We start from the raw sequence: 16488 nt of genomic DNA on the forward strand, positions 1-16488 counted from the left end.
TGGACCTGAGCTTTGATACCATCGCCATTAGCCACGTGTAGACACTGAGCACTTGAAATGTGTAATATGACTGGGGAACTAAATTTTTAATTTCATTTAATTTTAGTTAAATATAAAATTTAAAAAGGATACTTGATCCTGCTATTGGAAAACTGCTCAGCTATTGGAAAACTTTTAAATATTCTTGGAACATCTTGGGAAAGTGAATCTACTTTTTCTCAACTGTAGATTTTATGAAGTCTAAATACAAATTAAATATTTCCAGTGAAAATTTAGCTTCCAAATTGAGATGTGTTGCAGATGTCAAATACTAAATCTTTAAGACCTAATAGAAAAAAAGAACACAAAATATCTTATTAATAATTTAAAATTTTTTATTATATGTTGATTACATGCCAATTACAATTCTTGATGTCAACAACTCTCAGGAGTCTGAGATTTTACCCAGCTTGCAAGATAACACTTTAGCCTGTTACTGTTTCATGGGTGTTGGCAAAAGACATGGAACTCCTGGATCAGAGATAAAGAACTTTATCATGGACTACCAGGCAATGTGAGCTTTATGTGTGCCTCAGTTCCCCTTGTTCCTCAAGTCCCATGGGGCTATTCAGAGATCAGTCCAGGTGGGTGATGTATACTCAGCAGGTTTGTGTCACAGTTGAGGAACCCCAAGCTTAGGAAACCTCATCTTTCATAAGGGTTGCAAACAAGCCTTCCCAACTTTTGACCTGGGGGGAGACATTATTATACTAGACAGCAAACAAGCCTGCACCATTTACATTTCCGTCAGCAGCGTATGAGGTTTCTAATTTCTCTGCATCTTCTCTAACACTAGTTATTGTCTGTCTTTTTTATCATTGTGATCCTAGTGGATGTGAAATGGTATCTCATTTAACTTTGATTTATATTTCCCAGATGACTAATGATATTGAATATCATTTCATGTGTTTATTGACCATTTATATATCTTTGGAGAAATGTCTGCTTAAATCCTTTTTCCATTTAAAAATGGCATTTGTCTTTTTATTGTTGAATTGTAAAATTTCCTTATATATTCTGGATATAGATTCCTTATCAGAGATGTGATCTGCAAATATTTTCTCCCATCCCATGGGTTGTATTTTCACTTTCTTTTTTTTTTTTATTTTGAGACAGAGTCTTGCTGTGTCGCCCAGGCTGGAGTACAGTGGGGTGATCTCAGCTCACTGCAACCTCCGCCTCCCGGGCTCGAGTGATTCTGGTGCCTCAGCCTCCAGAGTAGCTGGGAGTATAGGTGTGTGCCACCGCATCTGGCTAATTTTTGTATTTTTAGTGGAGATGGGGTTTCGTCATGTTGGCCCTAGGCTGGTCTCAAACTCCTCGGCTCTGAAGTAATCCTCCCACTTAAACCTCTGAGTAGCTGAAAGTACAGGCAAGTGTGTCATTGTGCCTGGAAGTTAATATTATTTTTATCCTAGAATTCTTATTGTGAGTGGGATCCTTTTCTTTTCTATTGTATTTTCCAACTGGCTATCTATGATATGCTGAAAGATAAAGATAGTAAAATGTGTTTCTCTGTTTCCAGTATCCTTCTTTTTGGCTTAAGAGAAGGCATAAACCACTGCATTCTTTAAAACTTTTAAGTGGCTCCTGTGGCCTTTAGGGTTAAATTCAAACTGCTTATCATTGCAAGACCCTGCCTCATCTGGCTCCCTTGTATTCCTCCAGTAATTCATCTCTTACCTCTCTCTGCCTTTCACTTTACATCTCAGCCAAACTGAACTTGTTCTGTTTTCTTTAGTGTTCCACACTGTTGTGTTTCTGGGCCTTCTTTCAGGCTAGTACATCTCCCTCCTTCCTTCCCTCCCTTCCCATGGCACACTTCTGTCTGCCCTTCTGATCTCAATTGAAACATCATTTCCTCTGAGTACCCTTCCTAAACTCCCTAACCTAGATTACTAGCTTTGGCCCTGTGATCTTATAGCATCTGCCCCTTCCCCTTATGACATACCACACACTTTATTAGAGCTGTTTATCCACTTATTTGTGTCTACCTATTTTTTTGTTTTGTTTTCATTTTTATTTTATTTTATTAATTAATTTATTATTTATTTATTTATTTATTTATTTTTTGAGACGGAGTCTCGCTCTGTCGCCCAGGCTGGAGTGCAGTGGCGCGATCTCGGCTCACTGCAAGCTCCGCCTCCCGGGTTCACGCCATTCTCCTGCCTCAGCCTCCCGAGTAGCTGGGACTACAGGCGCCCACAACCGCGCCCGGCTAGTTTTTTTTTTTGTATTTTTAGTAGAGACGGGGTTTCACCATGTTAGCCAGGATGGTCTCGATCTCCTGACCTTGTGATCCGCCCATCTCGGCCTCCCAAAGTGCTGGGATTACAGGCTTGAGCCACCGCGCCCGGCCGAGATGGATTTGTTGGTATGTTGCCCAGGCTGGTCTTAAACTCCTGGGCTCAAGCGATCCTCCCACCTCAGCCTCCTGAGTAGCTGGGATTACAGATGCACTCCACCACACCCAGCTTCACTGCTTCGAGTGCAGCTAACAGCATCCATCCAGCTCACCACTGATTGTATTTGCAGTTTCTAGCACAGAGCTTTGTACATGATAGACACTTTATCATTATTTTTGAACCATTTATTACTTCACTAAACTCTCTATTTTATACTTTTTAAAACTGATTCTTTCCAGGATAATTAAGGTATTTATTTATTTATTTATTTTTAAAATTTATTTATTTATTTATTTTTTAAGACAGCGTCTTGCTCTGTTGCCCGGGCTTGAGTAAAGTGGTACGATCTCTGCTCACTTCAAGCTGTGCCTCCTGGGTTCAAGTGATTCTCCTGCTTCAGCCTCCTGAGTAGCTGCGATTACAGGCATGTGCCGCCACGCCTGGATAATGTTTGTATTTTTAGTAGAGATGGGGTTTCATCGTGTTGGCCAGGCTGGTCTCAAACTCCTGACCTCAGGTGATCCGCCTGCTTCGGCTTCCCAAAGTGCAGGGATTACAGATGTGAGCCACTGAGCCCAGCTAGGATAATTAAGTTTTTAAGCCTAAATGCACCTTAGTTAAATTTTATGTTGGTAGTTTCATCCAACTTTTGTAGCACATCAACATCTTCTTGAATTGTGATCGCGACCCAGCATGATTTGCTTCCTAATTTGGTGTCATCTTCAGATTTGAAGACTAGGTCATTTACGTCTTCATTTAGTGCTAAATATATTAATATTTTATACTTGGAGTTCAACAAAGTGTACATAAACCTAGTTATTATCAAAATTCTTAAGAGCCTGTTATGTAAAATATAAGGGCTTTTAGATGTGTATGAAAAGGAATTTCCTGGCCAGCGCTGTGGCTCACATCTGTAATCCCAGCACTTTGGGAGGCTGAGGTAGGCGGATCACGAGGTCAGGAGTTTGAGACCAGCCTGGCCAACATGGTGAAACCCTGTCTCTACTAAAAATACAAAAATTAGCCTGGCGTGGTGGCGAGCACCTGTAATCCCGGCTACTCGGGTGGCTGAGGCAGGAGAATTGCTTGAAACCAGAAGGCGGAGGTTACAGTGAGTGGAGATTATGGCACCATACTCCAGCCTGGATGAAAGAGTGAAACTCCTTCTCAAAAAAATAAAAGAAGGAAAAGGAATTTCTTCCCTCCAACACTTTGGCTTTGGGCTTTTCACAGAAAAAGCTCCTGCTGCTGATAGGCTTTAGAAGAGTGCCACTTATTAGTAGAGGCAGTTGACCTTAGTGTGTAGGCAGGGCCAAGCTCTAGCAAGGTTGAGGAGGATGGAGACCCAGGAGGAGTGGGTTGTTGGTTGCTCTAGGAGGCTTGAGTACTTCAGATATGACAGCCTGAAAGAGGTTTGTGTTTTGATTTTCTCTTACCTGCCTGTGACAAATGGGAGCACAGCTTTCATTAGTTTATAGTACTATGGTTGTTTGAGTGAGAGGGAGATCCTGGTGTTTTGGGTCACTTAGCTTCAGATCCTGGCTTGGACATTCACTTAACTTTTTAAGGTATTTTGGTTTCTTCATGTATAAGGAATAATAATGCCTAACTTAGGTTTTTCTGGAGAAGTAAGATAATATACAGAAAGTGCTATTTGTGCACTGGCTATACAGTAAGCACTTCTTCTTTTTTTTTTTTTTTTTTTGAGACAGGGCCTCTGTTGCCCGGACTGGAGTACAGTGACACCATCTCAGTTCACTGCAGCCTCAACCTCCAGAGCTCAGGTGATCCTTCCACCCCAGCCTCCCTAGTCGCTGGGACTACAGGTGCGCGCCACCATGCTCAATTAATTTTTGTATTTTTTGTAGAGATGGGTTTTCGCCATGTTGCCCAGGCTGGTCTTGAACTCCTGAGCTCAAGAGATCCGCCCAAGTAGGTACTTATTAATGTTAGTTTTCTTTTTCTTTACCTTCCAGAATGTTGTCCCTCATGAATTTTCTTTATTTTTTCTTTTTAAAATTTTGTATTTATTTTACTTTAAGACAGGATTTCACTCTGTCATCCAGGCTGAGCTCAATGATGTGATCATGGCTCACTGTGGCCTTGACCTCCCAAGCTGAAGTGATCCTCGCACTTCAGTCCCCCCCGAGTAGCTGGGACTATAGGTGTATGCCACCCCGCCCAGCTAATTTTTAAGTTTTTTGTAGAGACAGGGTCTTGTCATGTTGCCTAGGCTGGTCTTGAACTCCTGTACTCAAGTGATACTCCCTCCTTGGCCTCCTACAATCATGAGCTACCACACCTAGCCAAAAGGATAGTTTTCTTTACTTTGGATACACCTTACATTTGTATAGACATATGTCATTTTGCATGTTTTCAATTCTTTCCTTTAATCATGGGTGTTTTTGAGTTGGAAATTTTTTATGGAATGTTTCTAGCTCAACGCCACTTTACTAATAAGTTGTAAGTTTTCTGCACATTATACCACATCTTTATTGATTTTGAGTATGCAGTTGGAGATGAATTCTCAAAAAATATTGACCCCAAGTATTAAAATAACCTTAAGAATGAAGCAAAGCTTCATTATATGTATATATAATAATATATATAATGTATACAGTTTTGTTTATATATATAGTTTATATATAATATATAGTTTATATATAATATATAGTTTATATATAACTATATATTATATATATATAGTTTTGTTTTGTTTTCTTGAGACCAAGTCTTGCTCTGTTACCCAGGCTGGAGTGCAGTGGTATAATCTCGGCTCACTGCAATCTTCACCTCCGGGGTTCAAGTGATTCTCCTGCCTCAGTCCCCCAAGTAGCTGGGACTACAGGCATGCGCCACCATGCCCAACTAGTTTTTGTATTTTTAGTAGAGACAGGGTTTCACCATGTTGGCCAGGCTGATCTTGAGCTCCTGATCTCAGACGATCCGCCTGCCCCGGCCTCCCAAAGTGTTGGTATTACAGGTGTGAGCCACCGTGCCCGGCCTAAAATATAATTTTAAAAAGAAAATGTTTACTTTCTGTTGAAAGATTCTGGTCCTTCATTTTCCCTACGTTTCTAAAGAGTATCAAATATAGAGGCCAGGCAAGTGGCTCATGTCTGTGATCCCAGCACTTTGGGAGCCTGAGGCAGGAGGATCACTTGAGGCTAGAAGTTCAAGACCAGCTTGGGCAATATAGTAAGACCCTGTGTCTACAAAAAAGTAAAAAAAAATAAAAAATTACCCAGGCATGTAGTGTGTACCTGCAGTTCCAGCTACTGGGTAGACTGAGTTGAGAGAATCACTTGAGCCCAGGAGTTGAGCCCAGGAATTTGAGGCTGCAGTGCTGTGCTTCAGCCACTGCACTCTAGCCTGGACAACAGAGTGAGACCTTGTCTCTAAAATAAAGGAATAATGATAAAAAAGAATATCAATACAATAAAGATATTTTATCCAGTCCAACCTAAAGCACCAAAGAACACATAGGCCCTGTATTCCCTTTGCTATTATCACCCTAGCTATGTGGAAACAGTGTCAATACAATTAAGCTTTACGACATGTCAAGATTATGATTATCTTGCCTGTGTCAACAATGTTTCCCCTTATGTTCTTTTTTTGGTTGTGAGATAAAGTCTCGCTCTGTTGCCCAGGCTACAGTGCAGTGGTCGATCATAGATCATAGTTCACTGTGGCCTTGAACTCCTGTGCTCAAGTGATCCTCCCACCTCGGCTTCCTAAAGTACTGGGATTACAGGTATGAGCCACTGCACCCAGCCTTCCTCTCATGTTCTTAAGATGCAGCAGTCCAGGTATCCTGATTTCATAGGTAGAAGTACAAAGGCAGGAAGGAGCGAGTCCCTGTCCTGGTCTCCTTTTGAAGAGCATCGGGGAAGACTTTGCCAGAAGGTAACTTCCCCATTAGGCATCATTGGCCAGGGTGGTGATCACATGCTCAGTCCACCATGGAGAACAACATTATCATGATTTAGAGCTGAAACGGTGGAGTCAGGTGAGGAACCTGGAGGTTATTATCCCAGAGCCCACGTTCCTTCCACTACTATAACATCCTGCTTTCCTGCTGTACTGTGGGGCACAAATGCCACTTCCTGGCTTTGGGAACATGGACAAGTTACTTTGCCTCTCTGTGCCTCAGTTTCTTCATCTTTAAAGTAGGGATATATTAGTACCTACCTCAAAGGGTAGTTGTGAAGATCAAATCAGTTAATGTACAGAAATTCCTTAGAAAAGTAACCTGGTACTTAGCAAATACTCAGTAAAGGTTAGCAATTGCTACTGTTATTAGTTACATGATCTCGGTCTATCAACCTACAATGCTAACTCTCTGGTCCAAATCATAGACATTGCTCTCTGTCTCTCTTTCTTTTATTTATTTATTTTCTTTAAGACAGGGTCTCACTCTGTTCCCCAGGATGGAGTGTAGTGACATAATCACGGCTCACTGCAGCCTTAACTTTCCTGGGCTCAAGTGATTCTCCCATCTCAGTCTCCTGTGTAGCTGGGACGACAGGTGTGCACCACCACACCTGGCTAAGTTTCGTATTTTTTGTAGAGACGGGGTTTCACCATGTTGCCCAGGCTGGTCCTGAACTCCTGGACTCAAGTGATCTGCCTGCTTCAGCCTCCCAAATTGCTATGATTACAGGCATGATCCACTGTGTCCAGACCATAGATAACTCTTAACTATTTGAATAGTTTCCTAATTTCTACTGTCACGTAAAAAAATACATAGTAGTTTTATTGAAAAAAATTCACAGCTGGGTGCAGTGGCTCATGCCTGTAATCCCAGCACTTTGGGAGGCCAAGGCGGGTGGATGACCTGAGTTTGAGTTTGAGACCAGCCTGGCCAACATGGTGAAACCCCATCTCTACTAAAATATGAAAAATTAGCCAGGCATGGTGGCAGGTGCCTGTAATCCCAGCTACTTAGGAGGCTGAGGCAGGAAAATTGCTTGAACCCAGAAGGTGGAGGCTGCAGTGAGCTGAGATCGCTCCATTGTACTCTCGTCTGGGCAACAAGGGTGGAACTCCATCTCAAAAGAAGAAAAAACAAAAGAAAATAATTCACATACTATATAATTCACACATTCTGCTTCCACTTTGCATTCCTAATCTTATTTTCTAAAGCAATCTTTTATCAATCTTTATTATCTTCAATAATATCTTGTACCCTGATCTAAACCTTCTTCTGCTTCTTTTTTTTTTTTTTTAGAGACGGAGTCTCTGTAGCCCAGGCTGGAGTGCAGTGGCACGATTTTGGCTCACTGCAAGCTCCCCCTCCCAGGTTCAGTCAATTCTCCTGCCTCAGCCTCCCGAGTAGCTGGGACTACAGGCACACGCCGCCACGCCCAGCTCATTTTTTTTGTATTTTAGTAGAAACGGGATTTCACCGTGTTGCCCAGGCTGCTGTTGAACTCCTAGCTCAGGCCATCTGCCCACCTCCGCCTCCCAAAGTGTTGGGATTACAGGCGTGAGCCATTGCGCTCAGCCTCTTCTGCTTAGAGGGGTTAAGTTTAATTAAAAAAAAAGGAAATAAAGAAAAAAAACAACAAAATAGAAAAACTTTCTCCTTGTTCTCAATCCTACTTAAAAAACTTGCATTACTTACCATGGCTTTTAAGGCCCTACATCATTTAGTGCTTGTACTTATTTTTTTGAGACAGAGTCTTGCTCTGTTGCCCAGGCTGGAGTGCAGTGAGGGTGATCTTGGCTCATGCAAACTTTGCCTCCTGGGTTCAAGTGATTCTCGTGCCGCAGCCACGTGAGTAGATGGGATTACAGGCATGCACCAGCATGCCCAGCTACTTTTTGTATTTTTAGTAGAGATGGGGTTTCACCGTGTTGGCCAGGCTGGCCTCAAGTGATCCACCCTCCTCAAGTGATCTGCCCGCCTCGAGCTCCTTGCCTCAAGTGATCCGCCGGTCTTAGCCTCCCAAGGTATTGGAATTACAGGTGTGAGCCACTGTGCTGGGCCTCTTATTGTCCTTTCCAACCTCTTCTTGTAGCACATAGTCTACCTTGCTTGTTTACATCAACCATATAAACTTCCTTTCTCTTCCCTCGAAAATATGAAGCTCATTTCCATTTCCACTTTTCCTCATCTATAAACTTAGGCTGGGATGTTCTCCTTGATATTTCTCATGGGTGACTCCTTTTGGCATTCAGGTGTCAACTGAATGTGTTTTTCACAGAAAGGCTTTTTCCTGAAAATCTGTAGGAGTCTCTGGTCATTCCCTGGCACAGTGCTTCTCAACCTTTAATGTGCATATAAAACACCTAAGTATTTTGTTGAAAATGCAAATTTTGATTCAGAGGGCTGGGGTAGGGCCTCAGATTCTGTATGCCTGCCTTCCTTGCTTGTTCTCTTTTCTTTTCTTTCTTTTTTGTCGCTTTTTTTAGAAATAGGGGCTTCCTCTGTTGCCCAGGCTCGGTGCAGTATTATAATCATAGCTCACTGTAACCTCAAACTCCTGGTCTCAAGTGATCAGCCTCCCAAAGTGCTGGGATTACAGGCATGAGCCACTGTGCCCAACCCAACAGTTCTTTTATTTATTTATTTATTTATTTCGAGACAGTTTCACTCTGTCACCCAGGCTAGAGTGCAGTGGCACGATCTCAGCTCACTGCAAGCTCCGCCTCCCGGGTTCGGGCCATTCTTCTGTCTCAGCCTCCTGAGTAGCTGGGACTACAGGCGCTCGCCACCTCGCCCGGCTAGTTTTTTGTATTTTTTTTAGTAGAGACGGGGTTTCACCGTGTTAGCCAGGATGGTCTCGATCTCCTGACCTCGTGATCCGCCCGTCTCGGCCTCCCAAAGTGCTGGGATTACAGGCTTGAGCCACCGCGCCCGGCCCAACAGTTCTTTTTTAAACAGTGGTTCTTGGGCTGGATGTGGTAGCTCATGCCTATAATTCCAGATCTTTGGGAGGCCAAGGCGGAAGGATCATTTGAGTCCAGGAGTTCAAGACCAGCCTGGGCAACATAGGGAGAACCCCTCTCTATAAAAAATGAAACATGAGCCAGGCATGGTGGTGTGTGCCTGTAGTCCCAGCTACTCAGGAGGATGGAGTGGAAGGATAGCTTGAGCCTGGAAGGTTGAGGCTGCAGTGAGCCGTGATCATGCCACTGCATTCCAGCATGGGCTGCAGAATGAGAGACCCTGTTGCCAAAAAAAAATTTATAAAACATTGGTTCTTATCTTGTTTAAAAATCGGAAAGTTGTATATTTAGAGGACTTGCCTCAGATTAAGCATACTCACACATAATTTTCTTTCTTTTATAGAACTCATAATTTAATTGACAAATAATTGTATATATTTATGGGGTACATTGTGATGTTTTAACAGATGTATATGTTCTAGAAAGATTAAATCCAGTTAATAACATTCATCACCTCAGCTCCTTATCATGTTTGTGATGAGACCGTTTAAAATCCATTACTAATTTTGAAATATACAATATACAATTTTCTTTTAATTTCAAGAGGCTTCCAGACACCTACCTCCCCTTAAGTCTGTCGTGGATGCTAACTCAGACCTTGTTAAGAAGAAAAGCCCTATATTTATTATATAACAATTCTTGTAAGGGTATCAGTGACAATTTGGATTGCCTCTTCTTTTTGGATTGTGCCATTAAGAAGAGCATGATTATGAATTTGTAATTACCTGACGGGTTCTTTCTGTTTACTGTACAGACAAAAATCAATCCCCTGAGACCGTGGCATTCCAGTAGAGAAAAGAGTTTAACTGATGCAAGGCAGTCCCACACAGGAGAACTGGAGTTATTCCTCAAATCAGTCTCTCTGCAGGCTTGGAGCTGAGGGTTTTTATGACAGTTTCATGGGCAGGGGGCTAGGGAATGGCACTGTTGATTGGTTGGGGATGAAATAATAGGGGTGTGGAAATTGATCCTCATGCGCTGAGTCCAACTCTGCGTGGGACAACAGGACCAGTTGAGTCATGAGTCCAGGTGGGGACAGTCTGAAAGACATTTCAGCAAAACCAATCTTAGGTTCTATAACAGTGATGTTATTTGTAGAAGCAGTTGGAGAAGTCACAAATCTTGTGACCTCTGGCCACATGACCCCTGAGCAGTAAGGGAGTGTAGAAACTTGGCCTACATTTTAGCAGAGTTCAGGCCCCTCCCATAATTTTATTCTTGTGGGCTTTCATTAGTCTTACAAAAGTGGCTTTTGGTTTTTGAGAAAGGGTGGGGTTAGCTTAAGGGAGGGAGCAATAATATTGTGGTCATTATTTTAAAGTTAAACTATAAACTAAATTCCTCCTAAAGTTAGCTTGGCCTGTGCCCAGGAATGATCAAGCAGAGCTTGGAGGTCAGAAGCAAGGTGGAGTCAACTATGTCAGATTTCTCTTACTGTCATAATTTTGTAAAGACAGTTTCAGTTTATTATATATTACTTGTTTAATGAAGTAAGATTAGTCAAGGGGAGCATATTAGCATAAACTTGGGACTCCACAGCTTCAGGAGAATTTTATTTGTTCCAAACTTATATTTTAAGGTGAAAATGGAGAAATGGAAAGAAATCACTTCTTTTCTTGCAGATAGCATTCCCATAAACATGGTGAATGTCTCTAAAACCCTCTAGACTTTCTGTAACACGTGTGGCATGTGGCAAGCACCAACCTCACGACAAGATCAGGATAAGAAGGGCAAGGATTCTCTGTGTGCCCAAGGAAAGTGGCATTATGACAGGAAGCAGAGTGGCTATCATTATCATAGGCAGATTAAGCTGATTTTCCAGAAAAAGGCTAAAACACAAAGAAGACTGTGTTGAGACTTGAATGCATTGAACCCAACTGCAGATCTAAGAGAATGCTGGCCATAAGAGACGAAAGCATTTTGAACTGGGAAGAGATAAGAGAAAGAGCCAAGGTTGGTCTAGTTTCTAAGTATCATCTTTTGTTGTATTATGCAGATAATACAATCTTGAGGTTACGGTTACTTAAAAAAATTGGAGAAAATGAAAGTAATTACAACTATACACAAAGCTTGAGGAAACTCATTTTTTCCCTGGGGAAAGTAAAACTAAATAGGAATAATTTTTACAGTATCAAGGAAGTTTTAATAGGTTATTCAGATGTAGGACACAAGATACTGATTAAATCTTGCGGCAAGTGGGCTGTGGAATATAGTAGGATCTTCCTGAAACTTAGTTTAGGAGAATATAGTGAAATAAGGTACAAAATTGAAGTATTCGAAAGAATAGCGCAGACTTTTTGGGTTCCTAAAATCTTTCATTTATGTTTGTAGATTAGTGTGTGGAACTTCCGAATGGCATTTTCCCACTGTCCATTTGGAGTACAATAAGACAAATTAATACAAATCAAAATAATATGGCAGCAGCATCACATAATTTGTGTACACTGATGTAGTAACAGATTTAATTTAGTGCAGCTTTTGAGAAGTCTTTTGTATTTCAATTTATACAGCTGCTATCCAGGGCTAAGCTGGCCAATCTGTCAGCCTTGAGTATCTTGCCTGACTGATTCTCTTTTTATCTCTGCTGACTAGCTGAATTTATGCCTCATCTTCACTGTACCTTGGTTTTCTTTTCTGAAAACTGGGAATGAAGTCTACACTATTAAATCAAGATGTTAGGCTAGTGAAAATAAAAGAAATACTTTAAGCCTCTCCAAAGGCAGATGCCAAGAGAATCAGTATGTTTTGCCCACAATACTGATATTTCCTATGAATAACTTTTAAACAATTTTTAGTTAATTAATTAATTAATTAATTTAGACAGGGTCTTGCTCTGTCACCCAGGCAGGAGTCCAGTGGCATGATCGCCACTCACTGCAGCCTCAACCTCCCAGGCTCAAGTTATCCTCCCACCTCAACCCTCCGAGTAGCAGTAATTCCTAGTAGTAGTAATCCCTATAGGACCACAGGCATATACCATCATGCCTGGCTAATTAATTTTTTTTTTTTTTGTAAAGACAGAGGTTTCACTATGTTTTCCAGGCTGGTCTCGAGCTCCTGAGCTCGGGTGATCTTTTCACCTCAGCCTTCCAAAATGCTGGGATTACAGGCGTGAGCCACTGTACCTGGCCAAAACAATTTTTATTTATCTTATTTTTATTTTTTTTAGAAATGAGGTCTTGCTATGCTGCCAAGGCTGAAGTGCAGTGGCCATTCACAGGCATGATCATGGTGCTCTGCAGCCTCCAACTTTTGGTTAAAGGGATCCTCCTGCCTCAGCCTCCCAAGTAGCTGGGACTACAGATATGCACCACTCCACCCAGCCTCAACTTTTAAAAATTAGGTATTATTTATTTATTTATTTTGAGATATAAGTAAATATGCTCTGTGGATAGTAGTCTCAGGCCTGTTGTGTTAACCCTTTTCTGCACATTATTTGTACTAAATATCATCCTCTAAAGTGAGGCTGTTGGGAAATAGGGTGGTGTGGGTATGTGAATGAGGGGGATATGAAGAGGGTGGGACTTTGTGCCCACCTTCCCACTTTTCTCTTTAATAAACAGGATTCTATGGAACATTTTGTATGTAAGAAAGGTATGGCTATTAAAATAAAGTTTAAAGGCCGCTCCTTTAAACAATGAAATGAATTTCAAGCCAAAGATTGATAAAATCACATTTGGATTTTAGTAAGATCAGCCCTAGAGTTGGTGGAAGATATTTTACAGATCGTGGTAGTGGTAAATTTGGCACAGCGGTGGCGATCAGAGTCATACATCAGTACGTGGAGGCTATGCATTGATTTGACCTAAAATACTGGGATATCTTGAAGGGAGTGGCCCGCAGGTCAAAGCTGGATTAAAAGATTTTCTGATTTGCAATGGGTTAAGGAAACAAAGCTTTGTCTAAAAATTTGGGGTCAACAGAAAAGAATGTTAGCTCTGGCTCATGAGTATAACCTCCTTCAGGCCTCTCAGGAAGAAATTTAGAACAAAGAACAGTGGTCAGAATTCAGTCCTCAGTTCCTCCTTATCTGAGGTCTGTGTGCCAGTGGATCTGTTTGGTAGGGGCTGGAGTTTCTGAAAAACAACTCAGTGACATATATTAAGATGTTATCTTTAGTTTCTATGGAGAACATCTCTAACTTCCTTGGCCATTATTTTGAGTTCCCGTTATCTTCTTATCAAGTGACTCATTTACTTCTCAGGGCTAGCTAGGTGTCTGGAATTTCCCTTGAAGGAATTCCAGATTTTTCTTTTCCACATTGAGGGGGCATGGCAGGCCCTAAGAGAGACCCTGCTTCCTTTCAAGGGCTCAAGCTGGGGTGGTAGGATGAGGAAGGAGAGAAGGGAATAAATTAGAGAGTATTTCACATACAAAATTGAGTAGCATCGATGATTGATTGGCTGAGAACCTGGTTGAGGAGTGGAGAACAGGATTGTGGGAGGGAGAGGAATATATCAGTAATCACTCTGAAGTTTCTCCCTTGGTTGACTCCAGAAATCTAAAAGAGGGGGTAGAGAAGAGCGTTTTTCTCTTGTGAGATTCTCAAATCCTGTAACACTAACTGGGTATTCAACAGTTCAATTTGATTCTGACACTCTTTATTTGAAGTGAGCATCAGATCCCACAAGTAAAAGGGCTCAGTCCCACAGAATGCCCCCATTTCACATGCCAGCTGCAAATGGGGTGCACAGGCTACCAACATATCTACCTGGCAACTAAAAATTCGGGAATTCCCATAACCTTCCTCCCCTTTAGATTTGATAATTTGCTAGAATAGCTCACAGAACTCAGGGAAAAATTTTGCTTATGCTTACTGGTTTGTGATAAAGGATACAACTCAGGGAGCCCAATAGAAGAAATGCCTAGGGGGATACCTAGAGGTTGAACGCACCTAGATGTGTTCGCCAACCAGAAGCTCTCCAAGTCTCCTTGAGTGTTTACAGAGCCAATCTCTAGCCCCACCTTCCTGGGGTCAGTGCGTGGGGCTGCAAGTTCCAACCTTCTACCTACTTGGTCCTTCCGGCTACCAGCCTCACCCTAGAGTCACCTCCTTAACATAAACTCAGGTGTGATGCAATGAAAAACAGAAAACACTCCTATTACTCAGGAAATTCCAAGGGTTTTAGGAACTCCGTGCCAAGGAACAGGGACAAAGATCAAATATATTTATTATTATGTCACACTGGCAAATATCTCAAATTGCCGGGAACATTTAGGGACTTTCAACCTGCATCTCCAGCTTCAACATTGAACCCAAACCTTATCCTGGTGCTGTAAGGCCCAGTGTTCCAGGATGCCCTTAGATTCTCTTTTACGGGCCTTAAGCACCTATATCAGTTAGGGTACAACTTAGGCTTCTGTAACAGAGACCCCAATTACACACTATTTATTGATTTTTATTTTTATTTTTATTTTTTTTGAGACGGAGTCTCGCTCTGTCGCCCGGGCTGTAGTGCAGTGGCCGGATCTCGGCTCACTGCAAGCTCTGCCTCCCAGGTTCATGCCATTCTCCTGCCTCAGCCTCCCGTGTAGCTGGGACTACAGGCGCCCGCCACCTCGCCCGGCTAGTTTTTTTTTGTATTTTTTAGTAGAGACGGGGTTTCACCGTGTTAGCCAGGATGGTCTTGATCTCCTGACCTCGTGATCCGCCCATCTCGGCCTCCCAAAGTGCTGGGATTACAGGCTTGAGCCACCACGCCTGGCTATACACTACTTTAAAAGCAAGATAGAAGTTTATTACTCACTTTTTATTTCTTTTGGAGAGAGAGTCTCACTCTGTTGCCCGGGCTGGAGTGCAGTGGTGTAGGTCATAGCTCACTGCAGCCTCAAACTCCTGGGCTTAAGCTGTCCTCCCACCTCAGCCTCCCCAAGTAGCTGGGACTACAGGCACATGCTAATTTTAAGCCTGGCTAATTAAAAAAAAAATTTTTTTTTTACATTTCTTATTTTTAGTAGAGATGAGGTCCCACTATGTTGCCCAGGCTGGTCTCGAACTCCTGAGCTCAAGTGATCTGCCCGTCTAAACCTCCCAAAGTGCTGGGATTACATGTGTGAGCCACTGTGCCTGGCCAGAAGTTGATTATTCTTTTACATAAAAATCCAGGTAGGCAATCCAGAGCTGGTTTGGCAGCTCAGCATTGTTGGAGAACCAGGCTTTGTGCATCTTGTTGCTCTGCTTTATTCAACATTCTGTGTGCATCTCATTGCCTCTTCCAGCTGCAGTCATTACACTTTCACTCCAGTTAGAGAGAGGAGAGGAAAAGGGAGCCAGGAGGATATGCCCTTTTCCTTTAATGGGGTATATCAGAACTATACACGTTTCTGCTCATATCCCATTGTTAGAACCTGCTCACATGGCCATACCTGACTGCAAGAGAGGATAGGAGATGTAATATGTATTTGGTCAGCCATGCATCCAGCTAAAACTTCTATTTAGAAAGGGGGAACAAATAATGGAAGACAGCCGTCCCTATCTCCAACATTCATAGTATATTTAAGGACTTTTCCCCCTCTTTTGGGGAAAACATGGACCTAACATTGTGATTGTTAATTCTTTTCACTAAAGTAATTTTTATGTTACTGTGATAAAGGAAACACAATGTTCAATGAAATGAATAAAATGCTGGCAGAGTACCTTTGGGAAATCTTGTTCTGAAAAATGTGCCAGGTTGCTGCTGTTTATTGTTGCTTCTAAACAGTAGAGAAGGAGTTAGCTGCTCATTAAACCTGCCCCAGATAAGGAATGGAATTATGGTTGGACCTCGCCACAATCATTTCTCTCCCAGGAGAGGCTAAAAATAGGATCAGAACACCACCCTGCTTTGAAGCAGACACTCTTGCTGTGTCTCAACTCCATGTCCAACTCCCTAAAGGTTATGGAAAACAGAAAAACATCTTAGAAGCAGAGGGCTGAAATCATGTGGTAATATCTGAATGTTGTGTTGTCTTTGGGTAGAGAATTAAGGAGCAGTGGAAAACCCTTGGGACTAATCTTGATGTCTCTGCCTTGGTGCTTAAGAACCAGAATTAGGGCTAAGTCAAAGAAAGGCAACTCTCTTGCTTTGGGAAGGAGATGAGGAGCACCAGT

General features: G+C 42.1%; 1 protein-coding gene across 17 annotated transcripts in view; it reads left to right on the plus strand.

Moving 5' to 3' along the window:
* AFG1L (AFG1 like ATPase) overlaps nucleotides 1-16488 on the plus strand; it is a 256149-nt gene that overhangs the window by 17125 nt on the left and 222536 nt on the right. Inside the window, exon 2 of one of the 17 annotated variants that reach the window (XM_071096261.1) lies at nucleotides 12568-12741. The exons of 14 other annotated variants lie outside the window; for them this stretch is intronic. The gene's annotated coding sequence lies outside the window, so the exon portion shown is untranslated. Of the gene's footprint in view, nucleotides 1-6254; nucleotides 6351-12567; nucleotides 12742-16222; nucleotides 16324-16488 lie in introns of those variants that run through there. 2 more of the 17 variants (XM_071096262.1, XM_071096263.1) reach the window with 2 other exon arrangements.

Source organism: Macaca nemestrina, chromosome 5 (genome assembly GCF_043159975.1).
Source record: "Macaca nemestrina isolate mMacNem1 chromosome 5, mMacNem.hap1, whole genome shotgun sequence".
Taxonomy (NCBI): domain Eukaryota; kingdom Metazoa; phylum Chordata; class Mammalia; order Primates; family Cercopithecidae; genus Macaca; species Macaca nemestrina.